Source organism: Dendrobates tinctorius, unplaced genomic scaffold (genome assembly GCF_039654945.1).
Source record: "Dendrobates tinctorius isolate UK_male_01 unplaced genomic scaffold, ASM3965494v1 ptg000116l, whole genome shotgun sequence".
Classification (NCBI taxonomy): domain Eukaryota; kingdom Metazoa; phylum Chordata; class Amphibia; order Anura; family Dendrobatidae; genus Dendrobates; species Dendrobates tinctorius.
The window spans coordinates 36,765,867-36,788,931 of record NW_027361784.1 but is presented as its reverse complement, the minus strand read 5'-3'; the positions used below and the strand labels follow the sequence as shown (position 1 = coordinate 36,788,931).

Sequence of the window (23,065 nt, the reverse complement as noted above, 5' to 3'; positions counted from 1 at the left end):
TTCTGACATGGGTGCTCTCCTTTCCTTCTGAAAAGGGGGCTCTCCTTTCCGTGTGACATGGGTGCTCTCCTTTCCTTCTGACATGGGTGCTCTCCTTTCCTTCTGACATGGGTGCTCTCCTTTCCTTCTGACATGGGTGCTCTCCTTTCCTTCTGACATGGGTGCTCTCCTTTCCGTGTGACATGGGTGCTCTCCTTTCCTTCTGACATGGGTGCTCTCCTTTCCTTCTGACATGGGTGCTCTCCTTTCCTTCTGACATGGGTGCTCTCCTTTCCGTGTGACATGGGTGCTCTCCTTTCCTTCTGACATGGGTGCTCTCCTTTCCTTCTGACATGGGTGCTCTCCTTTCCTTCTGACACGGGTGCTCTCCTTTCCTTCTGACACGGGTGCTCTCCTTTCCTTCTGACACGGGTGCTCTCCTTTCCTTCTGACACGGGTGCTCTCCTTTCCTTCTGACACGGGTGCTCTCCTTTCCTTCTGACATGGGTGCTCTCCTTTCCTTCTGACATGGGTGCTCTCCTTTCCTTCTGACATGGGTGCTCTCCTTTCCTTCTGACATGGGTGCTCTCCTTTCCTTCTGACATGGGTGCTCTCCTTTCCTTCTGACACGGGTGCTCTCCTTTCCTTCTGACACGGGTGCTCTCCTTTCCTTCTGACACGGGTGCTCTCCTTTCCTTCTGACACGGGTGCTCTCCTTTCCTTCTGACACGGGTGCTCTCCTTTCCTTCTGACACGGGTGCTCTCCTTTCCTTCTGACACGGGTGCTCTCCTTTCCTTCTGACACGGGTGCTCTCCTTTCCTTCTGACACGGGTGCTCTCCTTTCCTTCTGACACGGGTGCTCCCCTTTCCTTGTGACACGGGTGCTCTCCTTTCCTTCTGACACGGGTGCTCTCCTTTCCTTCTGACACGGGTGCTCTCCTTTCCTTCTGACATGGGTGATCTCCTTTCCTTCTGACATGGGTGCTCTCCTTTCCTTCTGACATGGGTGCTCTCCTTTCCTTCTGACACGGGTGCTCTCCTTTCCTTCTGACACGGGTGCTCTCCTTTCCTTCTGACACGGGTGCTCTCCTTTCCTTCTGACACGGGTGCTCTCCTTTCCTTCTGACATGGGTGCTCTCCTTTCCTTCTGACACGGGTGCTCTCCTTTCCTTCTGACATGGGTGCTCTCCTTTCCTTCTGACACGGGTGCTCTCCTTTCCTTCTGACACGGGTGCTCTCCTTTCCTTCTGACACGGGTGCTCTCCTTTCCTTCTGACACGGGTGCTCTCCTTTCCTTCTGACACGGGTGCTCTCCTTTCCTTCTGACACGGGTGCTCTCCTTTCCTTCTGACACGGGTGCTCTCCTTTCCTTCTGACACGGGTGCTCTCCTTTCCTTCTGACATGGGTGCTCTCCTTTCCTTCTGACATGGGTGCTCTCCTTTCCTTCTGACATGGGTGCTCTCCTTTCCTTCTGACATGGGTGCTCTCCTTTCCTTCTGACATGGGTGCTCTCCTTTCCTTCTGACACGGGTGCTCTCCTTTCCTTCTGACACGGGTGCTCTCCTTTCCGTGTGACACGGGTGCTCTCCTTTCCTTCTGACACGGGTGCTCTCCTTTCCTTCTGACACGGGTGCTCTCCTTTCCTTCTGACATGGGTGCTCTCCTTTCCTTCTGACACGGGTGCTCTCCTTTCCTTCTGACATGGGTGCTCTCCTTTCCTTCTGACATGGGTGCTCTCCTTTCCTTCTGACATGGGTGCTCTCCCTTCCTTCTGACACGGGTGCTCTCCTTTCCGTTTGACACGGGTGCTCTCCTTTCCGTTTGACACGGGTGCTCTCCTTTCCTTCTGACATGGGTGCTCTCCTTTCCTTCTGACATGGGTGCTCTCCTTTCCTTCTGACACGGGTGCTCTCCTTTCCTTCTGACATGGGTGCTCTCCTTTCCTTCTGACACGGGTGCTCTCCTTTCCTTCTGACACGGGTGCTCTCCTTTCCTTCTGACACGGGTGCTCTCCTTTCCTTCTGACACGGGTGCTCTCCTTTCCTTCTGACACGGGTGCTCTCCTTTCCTTCTGACACGGGTGCTCTCCTTTCCTTCTGACACGGGTGCTCTCCTTTCCTTCTGACACGGGTGCTCTCCTTTCCTTCTGACACGGGTGCTCTCCTTTCCTTCTGACACGGGTGCTCTCCTTTCCTTCTGACATGGGTGCTCTCCTTTCCTTCTGACATGGGTGCTCTCCTTTCCTTCTGACATGGGTGCTCTCCTTTCCTTCTGACACGGGTGCTCTCCTTTCCTTCTGACACGGGTGCTCTCCTTTCCTTCTGACACGGGTGCTCTCCTTTCCTTCTGACATGGGTGCTCTCCTTTCCTTCTGACATGGGTGCTCTCCTTTCCTTCTGACATGGGTGCTCTCCTTTCCTTCTGACATGGGTGCTCTCCTTTCCTTCTGACACGGGTGCTCTCCTTTCCTTCTGACACGGGTGCTCTCCTTTCCTTCTGACACGGGTGCTCTCCTTTCCTTCTGACATGGGTGCTCTCCTTTCCTTCTGACATGGGTGCTCTCCTTTCCTTCTGACATGGGTGCTCTCCTTTCCTTCTGACACGGGTGCTCTCCTTTCCTTCTGACACGGGTGCTCTCCTTTCCTTCTGACACGGGTGCTCTCCTTTCCTTCTGACACGGGTGCTCTCCTTTCCTTCTGACACGGGTGCTCTCCTTTCCTTCTGACACGGGTGCTCTCCTTTCCTTCTGACACGGGTGCTCTCCTTTCCTTCTGACACGGGTGCTCTCCTTTCCTTCTGACACGGGTGCTCTCCTTTCCTTCTGACATGGGTGCTCTCCTTTCCTTCTGACATGGGTGCTCTCCTTTCCTTCTGACATGGGTGCTCTCCTTTCCTTCTGACATGGGTGCTCTCCTTTCCTTCTGACATGGGTGCTCTCCTTTCCGTTTGACACGGGTGCTCTCCTTTCCTTCTGACATGGGTGCTCTCCTTTCCTTCTGACATGGGTGCTCTCCTTTCCTTCTGACATGGGTGCTCTCCTTTCCTTCTGACATGGGTGCTCTCCTTTCCTTCTGACATGGGTGCTCTCCTTTCCTTCTGACACGGGTGCTCTCGTTTCCTTCTGACATGGGTGCTCTCCTTTCCTTCTGACACGGGTGCTCTCCTTTCCTTCTGACACGGGTGCTCTCCTTTCCTTCTGACACGGGTGCTCTCCTTTCCTTCTGACATGGGTGCTCTCCTTTCCTTCTGACACGGGTGCTCTCCTTTCCTTCTGACATGGGTGCTCTCCTTTCCTTCTGACACGGGTGCTCTCCTTTCCTTCTGACACGGGTGCTCTCCTTTCCTTCTGACACGGGTGCTCTCCTTTCCTTCTGACACGGGTGCTCTCCTTTCCTTCTGACACGGGTGCTCTCCTTTCCTTCTGACACGGGTGCTCTCCTTTCCTTCTGACATGGGTGCTCTCCTTTCCTTCTGACACGGGTGCTCTCCTTTCCTTCTGACACGGGTGCTCTCCTTTCCTTCTGACACGGGTGCTCTCCTTTCCTTCTGACATGGGTGCTCTCCTTTCCTTCTGACACGGGTGCTCTCCTTTCCTTCTGACATGGGTGCTCTCCTTTCCTTCTGACATGGGTGCTCTCCTTTCCTTCTGACATGGGTGCTCTCCTTTCCTTCTGACATGGGTGCTCTCCTTTCCTTCTGACACGGGTGCTCTCCTTTCCTTCTGACACGGGTGCTCTCCTTTCCTTCTGACACGGGTGCTCTCCTTTCCTTCTGACATGGGTGCTCTCCTTTCCTTCTGACATGGGTGCTCTCCTTTCCGCCTTTGTCTCCCTCCTCCCTGGATATAGTGGCAGTGAAGCCGCTGCTGTGCCGGGTGGCAGCGCCGTGTCCGGGGGTCGCACACAGCCCGAGCTCTGCCTGCACCATCCTCCTCTGCCCCCGGAGTCGGGGCGGGGTTTGTCCTCCGTGTTTGGCTTTTTTCTCCAATCCACGTGGCTCCTGAGTTACTATATAGTGTGAGGGAGACAGAAGGAGAAGGCGCTGCAGGAGGAGGACGGCGGAGGAGCAGCAGCGCTGCCCGCAGGAGGCGCCGAGACCGCGGACACCGCACGGGGGGCTGTGCGGTAAGTGGCGACCCTGGATCTCCCTCCATTGTTTGCTGTGTCGGATTATTGTTCCTGCTGGATCAGACAGGGGGCAGAGACGGCCAGACGGGAGCGGACACTGGGGGAGCCGGGCAGACGGAGCCGGGCAGACGGAGCCGGGCAGACGGAGCCGGGCAGGGGGAGCGGACCCTGGGGGAGCCGGGCAGGGGGAGCCAGGCAGGGGGAGCGGACCCTGGGGGAGCCGGGCAGTGTGCAGGGATGGGTAGCTATTGGAGGAGCCGGGCAGGGGGAGCCGGGCAGGGGGAGCGGACCCTGGGGGAGCCGGGCAGTGTGCAGGGATGGGTAGCTATTGGAGGAGCCGGGCAGGGGGAGCGGACCCTGGGGGAGCCGGGCAGGGGGAGCCAGGCAGGGGGAGCGGACCCTGGGGGAGCCGGGCAGTGTGCAGGGATGGGTAGCTATTGGAGGAGCCGGGCAGGGGGAGCGGACCCTGGAGGAGCCGGGCAGGCTGTAGGTTGGGCACATACTGGAGGAGCCGGGCAGGCTGTAGGGGATGCACAGCAAAGGGGTTGGTGCAGAATGGACATTGGGTATCCAAGAGAGCAGTTTTTGTGGCCTGGATGAGGAGGGCAGAGTCAGGGCAGTCAGCACTAGAAGCCTGGAGGGTGTTGGGGGTGATTGTTGGGGCGTTGTGGAGACTGGATATAGAGGCAGCGGTCTGGAGCTGTAGAGAGTGGGAGTTGCTGGTGTAGGATATTGAGGGTAGTAATATGTGCAGTCCGGATAGGGAGACAGAGCAGCCAGGGTAGAGCAGAGGATTTGGCAGCTTCCATGTTGGGGGTTGTAGTTGTAAGTTTCTTGTGGATTATAGTTTGGACAGGAGGATGGAAGCAACGGATGGAGGGGAGAACAATCTGACTATAAAGATGTATCAGCCTGGACGTAAGAGCCGCCTAGATACAGGGGGGTAGTAGTGGCTGCAGCGCTCGGATCCAGGGGGGTAGTAGTGGCTGCAGCGCTCGGATCCAGGGGGGTAGTAGTGGCTGCAGCGCTCGGATCCAGGGGGGTAGTAGTGGCTGCAGCGCTCGGATACGGGGGGTAGTAGTGGCTGCAGCGCTCGGATACAGGGGGGTAGTAGTGGCTGCAGCGCTCGGATCCAGGGGGGTAGTAGTGGCTGCAGCGCTCGGATCCAGGGGGGTAGTAGTGGCTGCAGCGCTCGGATCCAGGGGGGTAGTAGTGGCTGCAGCGCTCGGATACGGGGGGTAGTAGTGGCTGCAGCGCTCGGATACAGGGGGGTAGTAGTGGCTGCAGCGCTCGGATACAGGGGGGTAGTAGTGGCTGCAGCGCTCGGATACAGGGGGGTAGTAGTGGCTGCAGCGCTCGGATACAGGGGGGTAGTAGTGGCTGCAGCGCTCGGATACAGGGGGGTAGTAGTGGCTGCAGCGCTCGGATACAGGGGGGTAGTAGTGGCTGCAGCGCTCGGATACAGGGGGGTAGTAGTGGCTGCAGCGCTCGGATACAGGGGGGTAGTAGTGGCTGCAGCGCTCGGATACAGGGGGGTAGTAGTGGCTGCAGCGCTCGGATACAGGGGGGTAGTAGTGGCTGCAGCGCTCGGATCCAGGGGGGTAGTAGTGGCTGCAGCGCTCGGATCCGGGGGGTAGTAGTGGCTGCAGCGCTCGGATACAGGGGGGTAGTAGTGGCTGCAGCGCTCGGATACAGGGGGGTAGTAGTGGCTGCAGCGCTCGGATACAGGGGGGTAGTAGTGGCTGCAGCGCTCGGATACAGGGGGGTAGTAGTGGCTGCAGCGCTCGGATACAGGGGGGTAGTAGTGGCTGCAGCGCTCGGATACAGGGGGGTAGTAGTGGCTGCAGTTTGGGCAGAGAGGATGAAGAGATGGGAAGCAGATCAGGCAGCAGGCTGGATATTGAGGGTCGTAGTTTATACTGTTTGGGCTTTGGAGGGGTTGTTGTCACGTGGTAGTGAATGGGGCTGAGTGTTTCACACTTGGTTGTATATCTGGATAGCTGTATACAGGGAGATATAGCGCTGGTACTCTTTATAACCCTTTTTTGTCCTTTTTTTGCTAGCGCTCTCCTCCGCCCTCCTACCTGATTAGAGCTGGCTCCTGCCATTACTTTTGTAGGCTTCCAGCCCCGTTGAGGCAGACACAGGGTCCCATCATAACCTTGTCATGGCGGGTGTGAATTGGCCAATTTGTGCTGTCCCTTCATTTCTCCTCTTTTCTATAGCAGTAAGACTGGTTTCACACTTGCGTTTTTTAGCGCAAAAAAAGCATGCTTTTTTTTTCCCCATACTTTAACATGGGTGCGCATACACATGCGTTTGTATGCGCATGCGTTTTTTTTTTTTTTTGTAGTGTGCGCTCAAAATGCATCCTGTTGCATTTTTTGTGCGTCCGACTTGCCCCAAAAACACAATGCGCACGCAGTGCGTTTTTTTTTTTTTTTTTTTTTTTTTTTTTTTTTTTTTTTCCAGCAAAACACCCATCATAGTCTATGGGTGCGCATTGTAATGCGCACGTATGTGCAAAAAACGCATGTGTTTTAAAAAAACCACACACAAACGCATGATGCGTCTTTTTCATGCATTTGTGTGTGCAAAAAACACGCAGCAAAAAAAACGCAAGTGTGAAAGTAGCCTAATGCGGCTCCTCTCTGATTTATTCGGTGGTCACATATTGCAGCGTTTCAGAGAGCGGCGGCGTTTTCTTGGTAATATTGAATAGTCCTGATTCTTGCATCTGTTCACACCTGTCTCATTCTGGTCAGAGGTTATTCAGGCAGGACTGACCGCTCCAGGCTGATGTTGCTGCCATTTCTCAGCCATCTCGCTGCTGTGGCTTTCCTGGATCAGTTGCACTTTCTAGGGATTTGGCCGCAGACTTCTCTCGCTTCTGGTTCTCTCTCCCCATTTTCCGTCGTCTTCTGTAGTCACTTGTGCACATGAGGTCTGCGATGGGCTAGGAGTACAGGCAGCATTGGTCACGGCTGGCATCCTGCATGTTGGTAGGGTCTGGAGAGTGTTCTATAAAGCAGGCAAGGGTCTTGGTAAGAGAACAAAGCATGTGTGCCGTGGATGGAAACAATGGTGATACCACGTATCCTGCTAAGATACTGTGCATAATGCTGGGATACAATGTATCCTGCTGAGATACTGTGCATAATGCTGGGATACAATGTATCCTGCTGAGATACTGTGCATAATGCTGGGATACAATGTATCCTGCTGAGATACTGTGCATAATGCTGGGATACAATGTATCCTGCTGAGATACTGTGCATAATGCTGGGATACAATGTATCCTGCTGAGATACTGGGCATAGTGCCGGGATGCAGAGCGTAGTGATGGGATACATTATTGCTGCAGAGCGCTGTGATCTCATTTCTTTGTCATTTATTTTGTCTTGTTTAGCAAATTCCTAAATAATCTCTTGTGTATAAAATGTGCCGTCTGTGTGTGCGGGACGCCGGGCCGGGCCGGTCTGTGTGTGCGGGACGCCGGGCCGGGCAGGTCTGTGTGTGCGGGACGCCGGGCCGGGCCGGTCTGTGTGTGCGGGACGCCGGCCGGGCAGGTCTGTGTGTGCGGGACGCCGGGCCGGGCAGGTCTGTGTGTGCGGGACGCCGGGCCGGGCAGGTCTGTGTGTGCGGGACGCCGGGCCGGGCAGGTCTGTGTGTGCGGGACGCCGGGCCGGGCAGGTCTGTGTGTGCGGGACGCCGGGCCGGGCAGGTCTGTGTGTGCGGGACGCCGGGCCGGGCAGGTCTGTGTGTGTGCGGGACGCCGGGCCGGGCAGGTCTGTGTGTGTGCGGGACGCCGGGCCGGGCCGGGCAGGTCTGTGTGTGCGGGACGCCGGGCCGGGCCGGGCAGGTCTGTGTGTGCGGGACGCCGGGCCGGGCCGGGCAGGTCTGTGTGTGCGGGACGCCGGGCCGGGCCGGGCAGGTCTGTGTGTGCGGGACGCCGGGCCGGGCCGGGCAGGTCTGTGTGTGCGGGACGCCGGGCAGGTCTGTGTGTGCGGGACGCCGGGCAGGTCTGTGTGTGCGGGACGCCGGGCAGGTCTGTGTGTGCGGGACGCCGGGCAGGTCTGTGTGTGCGGGACGCCGGGCCGGGCAGGTCTGTGTGTGCGGGACGCCGGGCCGGGCAGGTCTGTGTGTGCGGGACGCCGGGCCGGGCAGGTCTGTGTGTGCGGGACATAAAGACTGATTACTCGAACCCCAGGATTTACAGGTGCCCCCTGAGAATCCCCAAAAGTCTGCACCCTGAAAGATCTCAATTATTAGTGTACTATAGGCATGGGTCCTGCAGCCCCCTATAGTAATCCTATGGCTCAGTAGACTTTTGAGCCCCCCATAATATCTGTTTCCTGATCCCAATAAAGTGTAAATATTGGTGCCGTTTGTGGCTCAATGTCTCGGTGTTCGGGGACCGTCCTGTCATGGGCGCCTCATTGATTTGGGACCTTTAATTGCTTATCAGCCCCCACAAAGGAACGGTGTGTGATTGTCTTATGTTGGACCCCCAGAATATGTTTGTCTGCCATCATCCAGGGAATGTCTGTGTTTTGGACCCCAGACCCCTAGAAAGTTGAGGGTGGCGTTTGAAGACCCCCACACTACGTCAAGATGCCAACGTCCTGGGCGTCTGTGTGACCCCAAAGTTTCACTTATTGGCTTCCCATATATCTCCAGCTGTTGGGGCACTACATCTCCCAGCATGCCCTGACATTTTGCCTTCAGTGTCGATGCTCCATCTGGCTGTGACCTTTGGGATAAACTCCTTGTAGTAACCGGCTTATCGCTCGCTGACAGTCTCCTCTGAGCGTAATCTTCATGTTCATCTGTGTCAGGAGCTCACAACTTCTCCCCCTCAACCAATAATGACTTTTTTCCCTGTCACGTAGGATCCTATTACAGCACATCTGCTGCCTCCATCACCGCTGCTGTCCAGGGGGCTGACATTAGCCCTGAGCAATGAAGAGGTTAATAATGGTATTTTAGGAGGGAGGGTGATGTCATCCCTGGAGTTGTAAAAAGTCTGCCAGGAAGTGTAACTTTTAGGTGGAACTTCCCCTTGTTGAGGTCCTTGGCACAGGACATGGATTGTAGCTCAAACATCCTGGGGTGGGGGTCTGGGGCTGTCACAATGGAGTCTGTGTGGGGGCTGGTCTGGAGGTCGCTATTAACTCTGTATTTGCCAGTGAAATCTGACTCTTCTGATTCACATGGATGGATTTCAGACAGATTTCCTAATGTTTGGGCTCATTTAGACCTCAAAACGTCCGTCGCCGAGGCCTTGAGGGGGTCCGTCGCCGAGGCCTTGAGGGGGTCCGTCGCCGAGGCCTTGAGGGGGTCCGTCGCCGAGGCCTTGAGGGGGTCCGTCGCCGAGGCCTTGAGGGGGTCCGTCGCCGAGGACTAACAGCACCAGCATCCGAATGCTCTGTGTTATCTGTTATTCTTTATCCACAGACCCATAGATTTGCATGTGAATCGGATAAAAATTGGTTGTGTCACTGTGATTTTACAATGGACGTGTGAACAGCTCCATAGACTATAAGGCTGAGTTCACACGTGGCGTTTTTTTCGCGTTTCCGCGGCGGTTTTAACAGCGCAATTTTGCTGCGAAAACGCGGAAAATAAGCATCCCATGCGTTCCTATGGGATTCAGCAATGCTGTGCTATTGCTGCGGTTTTTACCGCGGCGGAATCGCTTCGTGGTAAAAAACGCAGCATGCTCATTATTTTGCGGAATGCATTGTTCCGCTTCCTTCCCGCATGTGGCTGTGCACAACATGCGGAAAGTAAGCAGAACAATTGCGGATGGTACCCACGGTCCGGAGGAGAGGAGACTGTCCTCCAGGCTCTGGGTACCATATCCCTGTAAAAAATAGAATTTAAAATAAAAAATATTGTTATTCTCACCTTCCGGCGTCCCATGCAGCCTTCCCGCCTCTCTCCACGCTCCCGTTCCCAGTAATCCTTTGCGAAAATGCCCGCGATGGCGTCCGTTCTCGCGGGATCGCGAAGTCTCGCGGGCATTTGCGCGACGTCATTGCGAATTACCGCGAGACGTCGTGATCTCGCGAGAACGGACGTCATCGCGGGCATTTTCGCAAAGGATTACTGGGAACGCCTGCGCGGGACGTCGGAAGGTAAGAATAACACCATTTTTTATTATTTTTTTTACATTCTATCTTTTACTACTGATGCTGCATAGGCGGCCTCAGTAGTAAAAAAGTTGGTCACACTCGTCAAACACTGTTTGACGAGTGTGACCAACCTGTCAATCAGTTCTCCAAGCGATGCTGCAGATCGCTTGGAGAACGCTAGCATTTTGCAAGCTAAATACGCTTGCAAAATGCTAGTTTTTCCGCGGGAATTTAAAATGCGATTTTTTTTTTTTTTTCCCGCGGACTGGAATTCCGGAATTCTCGCGTTAATTTCCGCGAGAGTTCCGGTACGTGTGCACTTGGCCTAAAAAAAAAACAAACAAAAAACAACCCTAATGTCTGAATGGGGCTTTAGGACGCGTTTGGTCTCAGGATCTGGTTATTCGGATTATTATTTTTTTTTTTTTTTTTTTTTTTTTAATATGGTGGTCATAGAAGGTGATGTGAATGAAAACCACTCAAAAAATGTTAAGATTTCTATGAAGGGTTTTTGGAACTTTTTGTATTGAAAAATTCTTATTTTGTTCTCAAATATGTTGAGTTTTATTTTTTTATTTTTTTTTTTTTTCCTTCATGTATGTATTTGCTGAGATAAAGCTCGTGTTTCCATTTACAGCTCTGGCAAAAATTAAGGGACCACCACATCAGAACCCTGTCATGGCCAGCCCAATCTCCAGACCTGAACCCCATTAAAAACCACTGGAATGTAATCAAGAGGATGATGGAGAGTCACAAGCCATCAAACAAAGAAGAACTGCTTACTAATTGTACCAGAAGCAGTGTGAGAGACTGGAGGAGAGCAGCCAAGACGCATGAAAGCTGTGATTAACAATCATGGTTATTCCACAAAACATTGATCTCTGAACTCTTCCTGAGTTAAAACATTAGTATTGTTTCTAATTGATTATGAACTTGTTTTCTTAGCATTATTTGAGGTCTGAAAACACTGATTTTGTCAGAATAAAAATACAAAATTTATTGATTGGAAATTCGGAGACATGTTGTCAGAAGTTTATAGACTAAAAGAACAATTTACATTTTACTCAAAAATATACCTATAAAGAGAAAAATCAGGCAAACTGAACATTTGAAAGTGGTTTTTGCCAGAGCTGTAAGAAGTGGTATAGGGTGATCGTTGAATGGAACAGACTGCCACGAGAGGTGGTGAGTTCTCCATCAATGGAAGTCTTCAAACAGAGGCTGGACAGACATCTGTCTGGGATGAGTTAGCGAATCCTGCTTTGAGCAGGGGGTTGGACCAGATGGCCCAAGAGGTCCCTTCCAATTCTATGATTCTAAGTAAGTGGCTACGTTGGTGCATGATCCCTCTCCTTTAGAGATCTGATGTGTTCGTCCGAGGCAGGACTCGTCTACACTGATGGGTCCAATCCTCTGCGTGTGCTCAGGGAGAAGCCTGTCAGTCTGAAGGAATCAGGACCAGGAGAAGCTGATGGCGTGGCCTTTTTTCTTGCCTCTGAGATGGTCCTGACCGGCTTCTCACAGTATTATTATTTTTTTTTTTTTTTTCCCTCGGCCATGGTTCAGAATCAACAATGCTGCTGCAATAACGGAGCCAATGTCTGACTTGGGGTCTCCAGATCAGGAGAGGACTGGGGTCTACTTTTTGATGAAATCCTCCCAAAGGTGAAAATGAAAAAAGAATGTTGCCATATATTTATAGTTATAAAGAGAAGTTATGATCAGAAAAAGGCCACCGGGTGAGGTGGATTCCTGTAAGCCTCAGGTCTGGGTGGGCGCACGGACCCCGGGGCTGATGAAGGAAGGCACGTGGGAACAGCAGGACGGACGGAGTGTAACCCAGCTAGGGTGGAAGCAAGTTAGAGCACACCAAGCCTAGAAGTCTGGAGTTGCAATCCCAAGACACAGTTGTTTGTGTCAATGGGTCATAAAATGAAATTATTTTAACTTTACATATCAAAGTATTAAAAGAAATCTTGTAAATTTTAAATGGGAAAATGGTGTTTTTTTTTTTTTTTTTTTTGACTCTTAACTTCATGAGGTTTCAGGAAACGACACATGTACATTAGCTGCAATGTACAGACTCTGACGCTATCTGTTGTATTGAAGCATCTAATGAGCGTGTGAAAAGGTCACTGTGAAGGGAAGAGGAGGAGGTGAGCTGTGACATCACCTATTGTGAATGCTGCATCCTGTTATCTACTGTATATAGAGGTGTTATCATTCATTGTACAGGAGGAGGAGGTGAGCTGTGACATCACCTATTGTGATTGTTGGTTTCTGTGGTATGTATAGACAGTCACTGTAACCCTACCTGTCTCTGTTGTAAGCTCTTTGTATCCCAGAAAGTAGGAGTCTAAAAACATCTCAGTGCTTATTATGAAAATGGCAAGATTACCCTTTTTATTTTGTTTTTAGAAATAGATTGTAATATGGAATATAAAAGTGTACACGTGGTCACAATTGTTGGTACCCCTCGTTTAATGACAGAAATATCTTGAATCTGACAAAAAAAAACCATCTTTTTTTTTTTTTTTTTTTTATGAAATTGAGCAAATTCTGTGGAAGCATGGCTGAAAAGCAGTGTCTGACTATCATTTGTTCATTTTCATAGCTTTATGATTTATTATCACTTTTGTCAGATTCAAGTTATTTCTATCATTGAACGAGGGGTACCAACAATTGTGACCATGTGTGTAGATATGTAACAGAAAAACCCGATTTAAACAATAGGTGATTTTCTGACGATGGCTTCTCTTTCCCGGCTTTGTCTACCGATTTTTACTCTCTTCATGCCTATAAAACGAAGAATGAAGCCACTCTGCTATAGTGTATAAATTTTTTTTTTTTTTTTTTTTTTTTTTTTTTTTTTAATATAATATTAATGTCTGTTTGATGCCTGCAGCTTCTATGCAAGTAATGCATCTCTATGGAAACAGACTACAAGACAAGCTGTGTGTAGTCTGATCCCGCAGCCACAGACCCTTTTATCTTCCCTTTACTTCTTCGCATCCTTCCAAACCTGTGCTGCCATCAAGTAGAGAACAAATGTGGGAGATAAGCGAGCCTGCCCGACTGTGGGATGTCACGGCGTGTGTTTGCTGCACGTTCCGCTGAAAATGTTTTTAATTAAGACGTATTCTAAAGTTTCTTCATTTTACATGTATTGGAAGAATAAAATAATAACTGGTCGCAGCGGTTACACAGACATTCGATTTGTCTTTATTATGTACTATACTTTTTTTTTTTTTTTTTTTTTTTTTTTTTTTTTTTTTTTTTAATTCTAGCATTAGTGCAGTGCAGGCTCATAAAGAGATTATACTGGGTGTGGGGTTGTAAAAAAAAAAAAAAAAAAAAAAAAAAAAAAACAGTAACAGAAGAAGCCGATCTATCCGGCGTTCAGGACTGGAGAACCCCCTTACCTTTACTACACAGGAATGGGAACATCTGGCATTAAGAGATGTGTAATGCTAAAGCTTCCTGCGAGGGCTGCGGGATATACTGAGGAACGTAAAGGCAAAATGAGCCCCAGATTCCAGGAGATAATAACTTCACTGCTCGTCTCAACTTGTGTAATTGATCTAAAGACGCTGCTCCAGGCTCTCATGTCCAAAGCCAAAAGCCACCGAACCGCCCCAATCACTGCACATGTAACCATCAGCCAGGAAATATGCCTGCTACATGGGGAGAAAGCAGAACAACATAATGAAAAAATGTATAATACTGCCCCAAGGTACAAGAATATAACTACTATAATACTGCCTCTATGTACATGAGTAGAAGGCTGGGATCACACTACAGCGAGATACGGCAGAGTCTCGCAGGTTAAAACCAAGCTCTGGCGCCGGCACTCCAGAGCGGAGCGTGCGGCTGCATAGAAATAAAGGGAACCGCATGCTCTGCTCCCGTGTGCTGACAGCAGTGCCAGGTATTACCATGCGAGACTCGGCCGTATTCCTCGCATGTGTGATCCCGGCCTAACTACTATAATGCTGCCCCTATGTACAAGAATATAACTACTATAATACTGCCCCCTATGTACAAGAATATAACTACTATAATACTGCCCCCTATGTACAAGAATATAACTACTATAATACTGCCCCTATGTACAAGAATATAACTACTATAATACTGCTCCTATGTACAAGAATATAACTACTATAATACTGCCCCTATGTACAAGAATATAACTACTATAATACTGCCCCTGTGTACAGGAATATAACTACTATAATACTGCCCCTGTGTACAAGAATATAACTACTAGAATACTGTCCCCTATATACAAGAATATAACTACTATAATACTGCTCCTATGTACTAGAATATAACTACTATAATACTGCTCCTATGTACAAAAATATAACTACTATAATACTGCTCCTATATACAAGAATATAACTACTATAATACTGCCCCTATGTACAAGAATATAACTACTATAATACTGCTCCTATGTACAAGAATATAACTACTATAATACTGCTCCTATGTACAAGAATATAACTACTATAATACTGCCCCTGTGTACAAGAATATAACTACTATAATACTGCCCCTGTGTACAAGAATATAACTACTATAATACTGCTCCTATGTACAAGAATATACTTAGCAGATTTTACAGTGTGTCTTAGAAGTAATATTAAGCTTTTCCTGGAGCGTGCTGTTGGGGTGATGCACACTACAGTAGATAGCGCAGATGATGATCTCTTCGTATTATCTTTACTGACCTCGTGTTTTCTAGGAATTTCCTGCAGTAAATGCGGACATGTTCTTGGGAGGAGGACACTTACAGGACACTTGGGGGTTCTGTGTTCAGAACCATTATTGTCATCAGCTGCTGTATGTGGAAAGATGAGGACACTGAAGTAAAACCACCACCCTCTACCTCTAGTAGTCTAGGTGGTCCCACAGATCAGATCAAAAGATGACCATGAAAAGGAGGTGTTAAAGGGACAGTACACAAAGTTACAATGAAAGTAAACAGACAAGCAATTTACCCAGAGTTTCTGCAAGGATAACTGCAGACAATAAAGTGAAGGGGTTTAGACTTTACTTTTCTAATGTTCTGCTACAGATGGATCAGTGGGAGAGGCTCCTGCTGCAGACAGTTGTCTGACAACTAGAAAGTAGCTCATCTTTTTTAGGGCCGATAATTATCAGGAAGATTCTCGGGAAGGGATAAGACTGCGGGTTTCTATGTATATGGCCCTTTGGCTCTTAGCTTAGATCTTTGTGTTTTTTTTGAAGATGTCCCATGGAATGGAGTGAGGCTGGAATAATCACTAAGATGTTTGCCTGAGTTTTTGGGGGTCACTTATCTTGAACCCCAAAATATTGATCTGAAACTCGCTCCGGTCTCCAGTTGGGGCAGAAAGGATGTTTTGCCATTCTTTAGGGAAACATAGTTTTAGCCGGTGCCTGAAGGAGGCGCTATTCTGTTTCTTTTATTGTGAAATGGTGAATATTGGAGGAATTTCTGGAATCCTCTAGGATGTTAATCTGCTTTCTCGAGGCCATAAATACTTCTGTTCTTTAGCTGATCATTTCTGTACTAACATGGACTAACTCTCAGATGGTTGGATACTGACCTTTCTGTAAGAAAGTGCATCAAACGTATGAAAAAATAACGTGTCTGGCCGCACATTTTCTTTGCAGCACCTCTCACTCGGGGGTCCGAGTAAATGCCGTAATAAGTCCCAATTTGGCTCGCTCAGCCAAGAGAAGGGCTATCGGCTGTGTGTTGCCATAGGAAAGGCATAAAAGTAACACAAAGATCAGCCAACAAGTCTGTGGTAATAGGATTGAATTTTTGGCTAGTTACCCTTTTAATTAAAGGGGAAGTGAACCTGATAAAGCTGCGGCTTTGTTATTATTGCTAATAATGGATATACTAATAACTAGATTCTGAAAAATGTATCCTGTAGTACATTAGTCACCCTGTTCCCTATTCTGATATGGTTGATAGCAGGGAGCCAAAAAATGATGTTATCTGCACCTCAAAAACATTTCTAGAATTCGACCTTTTCTTACTTTTGATTCTGCAAAAACTCTGACTGTTTCTCTTATTCATTCTCGACTATTGTAACTCTCTTCTAATCGGTCTCCCTCTTACCAAACTCTCCCCTCTCCAATCTGTCCTGAATGCTGCAGCCAGGATCATATTCCTCACCAATCGTTACACCGATGCCTCTACCTTGTGCCAGTCATTACACTGGCTACCCATCCACTCCAGAATTCAGTATAAACTTATTACCCTCACCCACAAAGCCCTCCATGGCTCAGCACCACCCTACATCTCCTCCCTTGTTTCAGTATACCACCCTACCCGTGCCCTCCGTTATGCTGATGACCTGAGGTTAGCATCCTCAATAATCAGAACCTCCCACTCCCGTCTCCAAGACTATACGTGTGCCGCGCCAATTCTTTGGAATGCACTTCCCAGGTCAATACGATTAGTCCCCAATCCCCACAATTTTAAGCGTGTCCTGGAAATGCATTTATTCAGACTGGCCTATCGCCTCAACACATTATCCTAATCTATCCCTGTGTGGCACAGCCAAAAGTTTTACCATAACCAGATTTCCCGCATCATGTTCCCACATGCTTTATGCCTCCATTAGCCCTCTGCATCTGTACTGTTATACACTTAACATTATGACTGGTCCATACAATCAGGGCAACTGTTACCACCCACCTTTTGTGTCTCCCTTTTTTCCTCGTAGACTGTAAGCTTGCGAGCAGGGCCCTCATTCCTATTGGTATTTGTTATGATCTATGCGATTATTGTTATGCTGTAATGTCTATTGTCTGTACAAATCCCCTCTGAAATGTAAAGTGCTGCGGAATATGTCAGCGCTATAGAAATAAAATTTATTATTTGCCCTCAAAATTGGAGAGAAGATGCGGTGAAAAAAAGTGTAGTGTTCCTTTAATGCCTATTCTTGCAACATTGTATCAGTAAGTGTAAACATTCCAAGGACTCTGAGGTGTCACATGACCTTCCCATCCTGCAGAGTGGTTTGGGGTGGGGGGTGTCAGGAGATCCTGCCAGGAAATGGTTAAAATTATTTTCTTATAATTTGCACACTATGACTCTGTAAATATCCTCCAATCTTGAGACATCCTTATTGATTTTCCTGGAGCTCAAGATGTCAGCCAGATATACTGCATACTTGGGAGGGGGTGGGGATCTTGTGGATCCTCAGAAAAGTTTTTGAAATTTCATGAGTGTTGTAGAAACCCTCCCCCGAAAATTACCTATTCTGTGGTTTTTTTTTTTTTTAATTTATTGATGGATTGCGCGATGCCTAATGTGTGTGTGTTGTGTTTTTTTTTTTTTTTTTTTTTTTTTTTTTTTTTTTTTCTTATTTGTTTTTGAATGGGGCAAAAGGGGGGTGATTTAAACTTTTATATTTTTTTTTTTTTTTTTTTTTTTTTACTTTTGGCATGCTTCAATTGTCTCCATGGGAGGCTAGAAGCTGCTACATACAGGCGATGAGCAGATCGCCTGTATGTAGCAGAATTACAGCATTGCTATGAGCGCCGACAGCAATCCGGCATCATTAACCATAGAGGTCTCGAGGAGACCTCTGGTTGTGACTGCAACGCATCGCTGACCCACGATCACCTGACGTGTATTTCCGGCCCTGCAGCCAGAAGCGCTTGTTAGATGCCGCTGTCAGCGGCATTTAACTAGTTAATAGGCGCAGGTGGATCGCGATTCCACCTGCGCCTATTGCAGGCACATGTACCGGCTTTGATGCGGACTCACCGCCGGAGCCCTCATCAAAGCGGGGGTCTGACATTGGACGTACTATTGCGTCCAAGGTCAGAAAGGGGTTAATATTTCTTTATAGAGAGGTCTGGTTTCCTGATACAAAGCTCCAAAATAATCTTCCTGCAGCCACCACTAGAGGGCGCTGAGGAGCTTGACCAGTATGCAGAAGGCTCATGAGCTCCCCTTAGTGGTGACTGCTGGCAGACAGAGCATTATCATCCATCTCTATGACTGAGCAGAGAATTTGGTGCTCTGTATCAGAAAATTGGGGCTGAAATGATCCAGCGAGGATGGCATCTGATGAGTGATTTATAAGTACAGTACTTCTAGATCCTATTTGTGCCTGCTGGGACTCGTAGTACTGAAGCCACCACAAGCCCCTTTTACTGTATGATGAATGACCCCCCACAGCTTCCCCATAAGAGTGTTGGAGTCAGGAGTGGCTAAAACCTTTTCTAGCCACTTTTGAGAACAGATTATTCAAGAATCACAAGCTTCGGGAGTCTCCCTTTAAATCCCCTTGGTATGGCTGTCGATGTAGCAGAGCTGAGTTTGTACATCTGTAGGATGTGACTTGTCTTCCTGGCGGACGTCCTTGCTGTTATAAGGAATAACAATATCGGACATGTCTTTAATATGGCGGCAGGGAACGTAAAATGTGTATGTGGCTGCGGCTTCAAAGCGCAGTAGCGATTGGCAGACAGTGGGAGCAGCGCGTTTGAAGCTGTCATGTGACCCCCCCCCCCCCCCCTTTGATGTGAAGGTTCCCTTTATCTCTGCTGTCTGTGTCTTCTAAGCCAAACTCCTGCGTCTTGTGACTGCACCTCGGGCGATGTCACGAACATAAATGGCCCGGGAGCGTCTGGGGGGGAAACGTTCTCTTATTGTTCTCCATATAATAGCTTAAAGGACACAAATTATTTATCGTTTTTCTCCTTCTCGGGTGAAGCCAGGTAACAACGCGGAGAGGTTAGATGTTAGGGCTCAAGAAATCTTCAGAGCGATCAGATCAGTTATCTGGAAACCAGGTGTTCAGCTTCCCCACAGCACCCCCACAGGAGAACCAGGGTATTGCACCATTGACAACAATGGGATGTCAGAGTAAGGCTATGTGCACATGCTGCGGATTTTTCCGTGTGGATTTTCCAAATCCGCATGTCAAAAGACCTGCGGTTTATCATCTCTACAATGGAGGAGATGGCAAACCGCAGCAGAATCCGCAGAAAAGAAGTGACTTGTCATTCTGTGGATTGGAAACCGCAGCAAAAACCGCACGGAAAATTCCGCACCGTCTGCACTGCGGTTTCCATTTTCCATAGGATATAATGGTACTGTACAATGCAGCTAATTCTGCTGCGGACCCGCAGGGCCAAAACCGCTGCGGATCCGCAGCGTGTGCACACACCCTAAGGCATGGACGGATCCTCCAGAGAATGGGATGATCTCTTCTATAGATACACGATGGTCCCGAAATAAAGGATTTGTTTTCTATTAATTGACTGGGTATTTCCATTGGGTTTTCCAAACTAGACAACCCCCTTTATGGTGCCGTCTCCATGCAAATTGGGGGTAGAATGTACAAATTAAGCAGCAGTTTTTGCAAAACTGTTAACAATTTGACTGCACGTCCTAAAGGCATCCGGAGGTAATTGTAAGCTCTTGTGTCAAGAAGCGGCATTAACAGGAGAAATGTTTGGGGAGAGGGCAGCAGCGCTGGCGATCCAACAGTGAGTGTCAGTGAACTGCAGGGTCCGGGTCCATGTGCTCCTGTGCAGAGAGCGCAGCGTTGACAAAGGGGATAACACACGGCTCAAAGGTGCAGAGCGGGGAGGTACGTCCATGATTGGTGAGTACTGGAAACACTGGAGCAAGGCACCAGGGCACAAAACATCAGTCCATGAGACATTGCTCCAAGTGACAGCGCTGTGGAAAATATTACTGCACGAGACGCCAGTACAAGAGGAATAAGGACACGAGACCCCACTACAGGAGACATAAGGACACAAGACTTCAGCGCTATACGCAATATCCGTGCATGAGACCTCACTACAGGAGACATCTCCACATGACTGCACAATTGCAGCAATTCTTTACTGTAGACCTCAACAGAAACAAAACCTAGCTTTCCAGACCCATGGATCTTTTGGACCGCTAATATTTTTAGTAATGACTTGTATACAACATGTTACTTTCCTATACCCCCAGTGTCATTCTCCTGTGCCCCTAGTGTTAGTGTATGCATTACTATCAGTGACCTCTGGATGTATTTGCACAATGTCCCTGATCATTGTTGGACATTGACTTTTGAGCCGAGTACAAATTACCGTTTGTTGCTGCCAGAGGACAAATATTACCTCCTATTGGGGTGGATGACATCTCTAATTATATTTGCTCTGTACAGAGACTGCAGCAGATGTGATGGTTCAGGGTGAGGAGGCTGATATTACCCAGATATAAGGTTGTAACTAGTGATGAGCAAACATGCTGGGATTAGGTGTTATCTGTTATATATATATATTTATGTTCCGAGTCCCCGCAGCTGCATGTTTCGCGGCTGTTCGACAACCTGTTTGTTAGACAATCCCTGCATGTGATGCGGCTGTCGGACATTATTTGACCACGCTGAAGTCACTCGGTCAGCACCCGAGCATTCTCAGATAACACCTTATCCCAGCCCGCTCGCTCATCACTAGCTGTGATTACAGTCAGGTTATTCTTCTTTCATTCTGCACCCTCTAAGCTCCAGGTCTCTGTGGTCTCTGCTTGTTCAGCGTCTGCTCAGATTGATTCTTCTTTGTCTAATGTAAATATCATGTTTTTACAGAATTAAATCCGATTCCTATTCCATTACAGCTTTGTTCACATGTTCAGTTTTTTTTTTTTCTTTTTTTTTTTTTTTTTGCCGGTAAAAACGCTTAAACGTAAAAAAAACACTTGCGTAGGCACACGGCCTCAAGAAAAAGAGAGGTTGAAACAACTGGTAATGGCCGGTCATCCTTTATGGCCTCTGTTACCCCCTACATTAAACGCAGAATTAAAACAGAAACCATAATGTGCATTGTGACATCCAGACTTTATAAATATTTTTTAAAAAACTGATCCTTTAAAAAAAGAAGAGAGGAAAAAAAACTGGTTTTCTCTTTTGCTTCTGTGTCTGTTCCATTTGTACCCGGTCAGTTACAAACTGACGACAACTGGACGTGTGAGCAGAGCCTGAAGGTCGCCATACACATGAGGCTGCGCCCCCCCGATCTCCGCAGGGTCGGCCGACTGTCTGTGTAGGGGTCCTCAGAGAGGAGTCTGGCAGTGACTTTCTCGTAGGATACCTGCTTTACTGTGGGGGTCTCCAATTAGCTCAGATCTGTTTGCATCCCGGATTATCGGAATTATACCGCAGTAGTGTCGTTCCGGCTATAAGAGGAATTGTTGTAGGAGTCGTCGTCCCCCCCCCCTGCTGGCTTTGTGTCGCGCTTCATAACTGACGTCCATACTCTGTGCAGATCTGTCCGGCGGCACGGTTTTATGTCAACCATCTGTCAGTGACGCGAGAGAACTTTTTCCTGCCGGGATTGTCAGTGTAGAGGAAGACGAGAGATCGCGTCGTGTCCACTCTTTAATAATCTGCATAACGTGATTAGCGCTTTTTATTCCCTGGAGATTCGTCCCAAAACGTGTGAGCGAAGGATCGCAAGGGATTCGGTCTGGCGGAGAGACGGGGAAATGCTCAGCGAGTTACCGGCGAGTGGCGGATCTCCGCTCAGGATTCGTAGAAGGCGCTCACTGTAGTTTATTGTACGGCAGAAACCAGGGCTGTGGAGTCGGTAAGCCAAACCTCTGACTCCTCAATTTCCATGACTCCGACTTCACCAAAATGGGCTCTGACTCCCACTCCATGACTCCGACTCCACAGCCCTGCCAGGCCTGTGGAGTCAGTAAGCCAAACCTCTGACTCCACCAAAATGGGCGCTGACTCCCACTCCATGACTCCTGCCAGGCCTGTGGAGTCAGTAAGCCAAACCTCTGACTCCACCAAAATGGGCTCTGACTCCCACTCCATGACTCCTGCCAGGCCTGTGGAGTCAGTAAGCCAAACCTCTGGCTCCACCAAAATGGGCTCTGACTCCAACTCCATGACTCCTGCCAGGCCTGTGGAGTCAGTAAGCCAAACCTGTGGCTCCACCAAAATGGGCTCTGACTCCTACTCCATGACTCCTGCCAGGCCTGTGGAGTCAGTAAGCCAAACCTCTGACTCCACCAAAATGGGCTCTGACTCCGACTCCATGACTCCGACTCCACAGCCCTGGCAGAAACTAGAACTCTCATCATATACTGTACCCTTTGGAGGACGCTACGCTTTATTCACGGTGTATGGACTCCATGGTCTTAGTAGAAATGGCTTAGTGACAGGAGACTCCTTTAATGGGGTACTCCGGGGATTCAGTGCGACCTAAGCTGAACCAGGCTCAATACATGTTTCTATTGTAAACCATGAAGATGGCGTTCCCTTTATAGTGCTGATCCATGGGGCTCACGAAAGTCGGCCCCACCACCACCAATCCAGCATTAATTACCTGTGATTAGGGGTCCTGGAAAAAGTGAGGCCACAGGCCAGAACCATCAACTAATCCGCAGAGGTTAAGGGAGTTATTGTAGTAGAGAGGTTTAAAGAGAACCCCCTTTATGATGTGTGCATGTATTCTGAATGGGGAGAGGGGCGTAAACTGCGACCGGACACCTGTGGCGGGGACTAATCTCGCTGTATTGTGGTATGATTTCTGCACTGTAATGTGCTACTTTTCCGTGGTGGGATACTGTTATTTGCACTGTCTGGCAGTATTACTTCTGCACAATGTTGCTGTTTACAGGGCACAGTACTGTTTGTAATGACATTAGTCCCATCTCTCCACTGTTCTTATTATTTAAAGGGGTATTCCCAAGCTTCATCTTGAGCAGCTCACAGCTCTGCAGTCTCAATACTGTCTCATGAGGGCATTTGAAGAAGCACTCCGGCCCTGATAGTGAAAACCTTTATTA

At 48.9% G+C, this 23,065-nt stretch overlaps 1 protein-coding gene across 7 annotated transcripts in view; it reads left to right on the top strand.

Annotated features, from left to right (window-relative positions):
- The first annotated feature begins 4,001 nt into the window (after nt 1-4,001).
- Nucleotides 4,002-23,065, top strand: part of ST3GAL1 (ST3 beta-galactoside alpha-2,3-sialyltransferase 1) — a 145,126-nt gene continuing 126,062 nt past the window's right edge. For 3 of the 7 annotated variants that reach the window (XM_073590371.1, XM_073590365.1, XM_073590370.1), the window contains exon 1: nt 4,002-4,105. The gene's annotated coding sequence lies outside the window, so the exon portion shown is untranslated. The remainder of the gene's footprint in view (nt 4,106-23,065) is intronic. The other 4 variants (XM_073590369.1, XM_073590364.1, XM_073590368.1 and 1 more) reach the window with 2 other exon arrangements.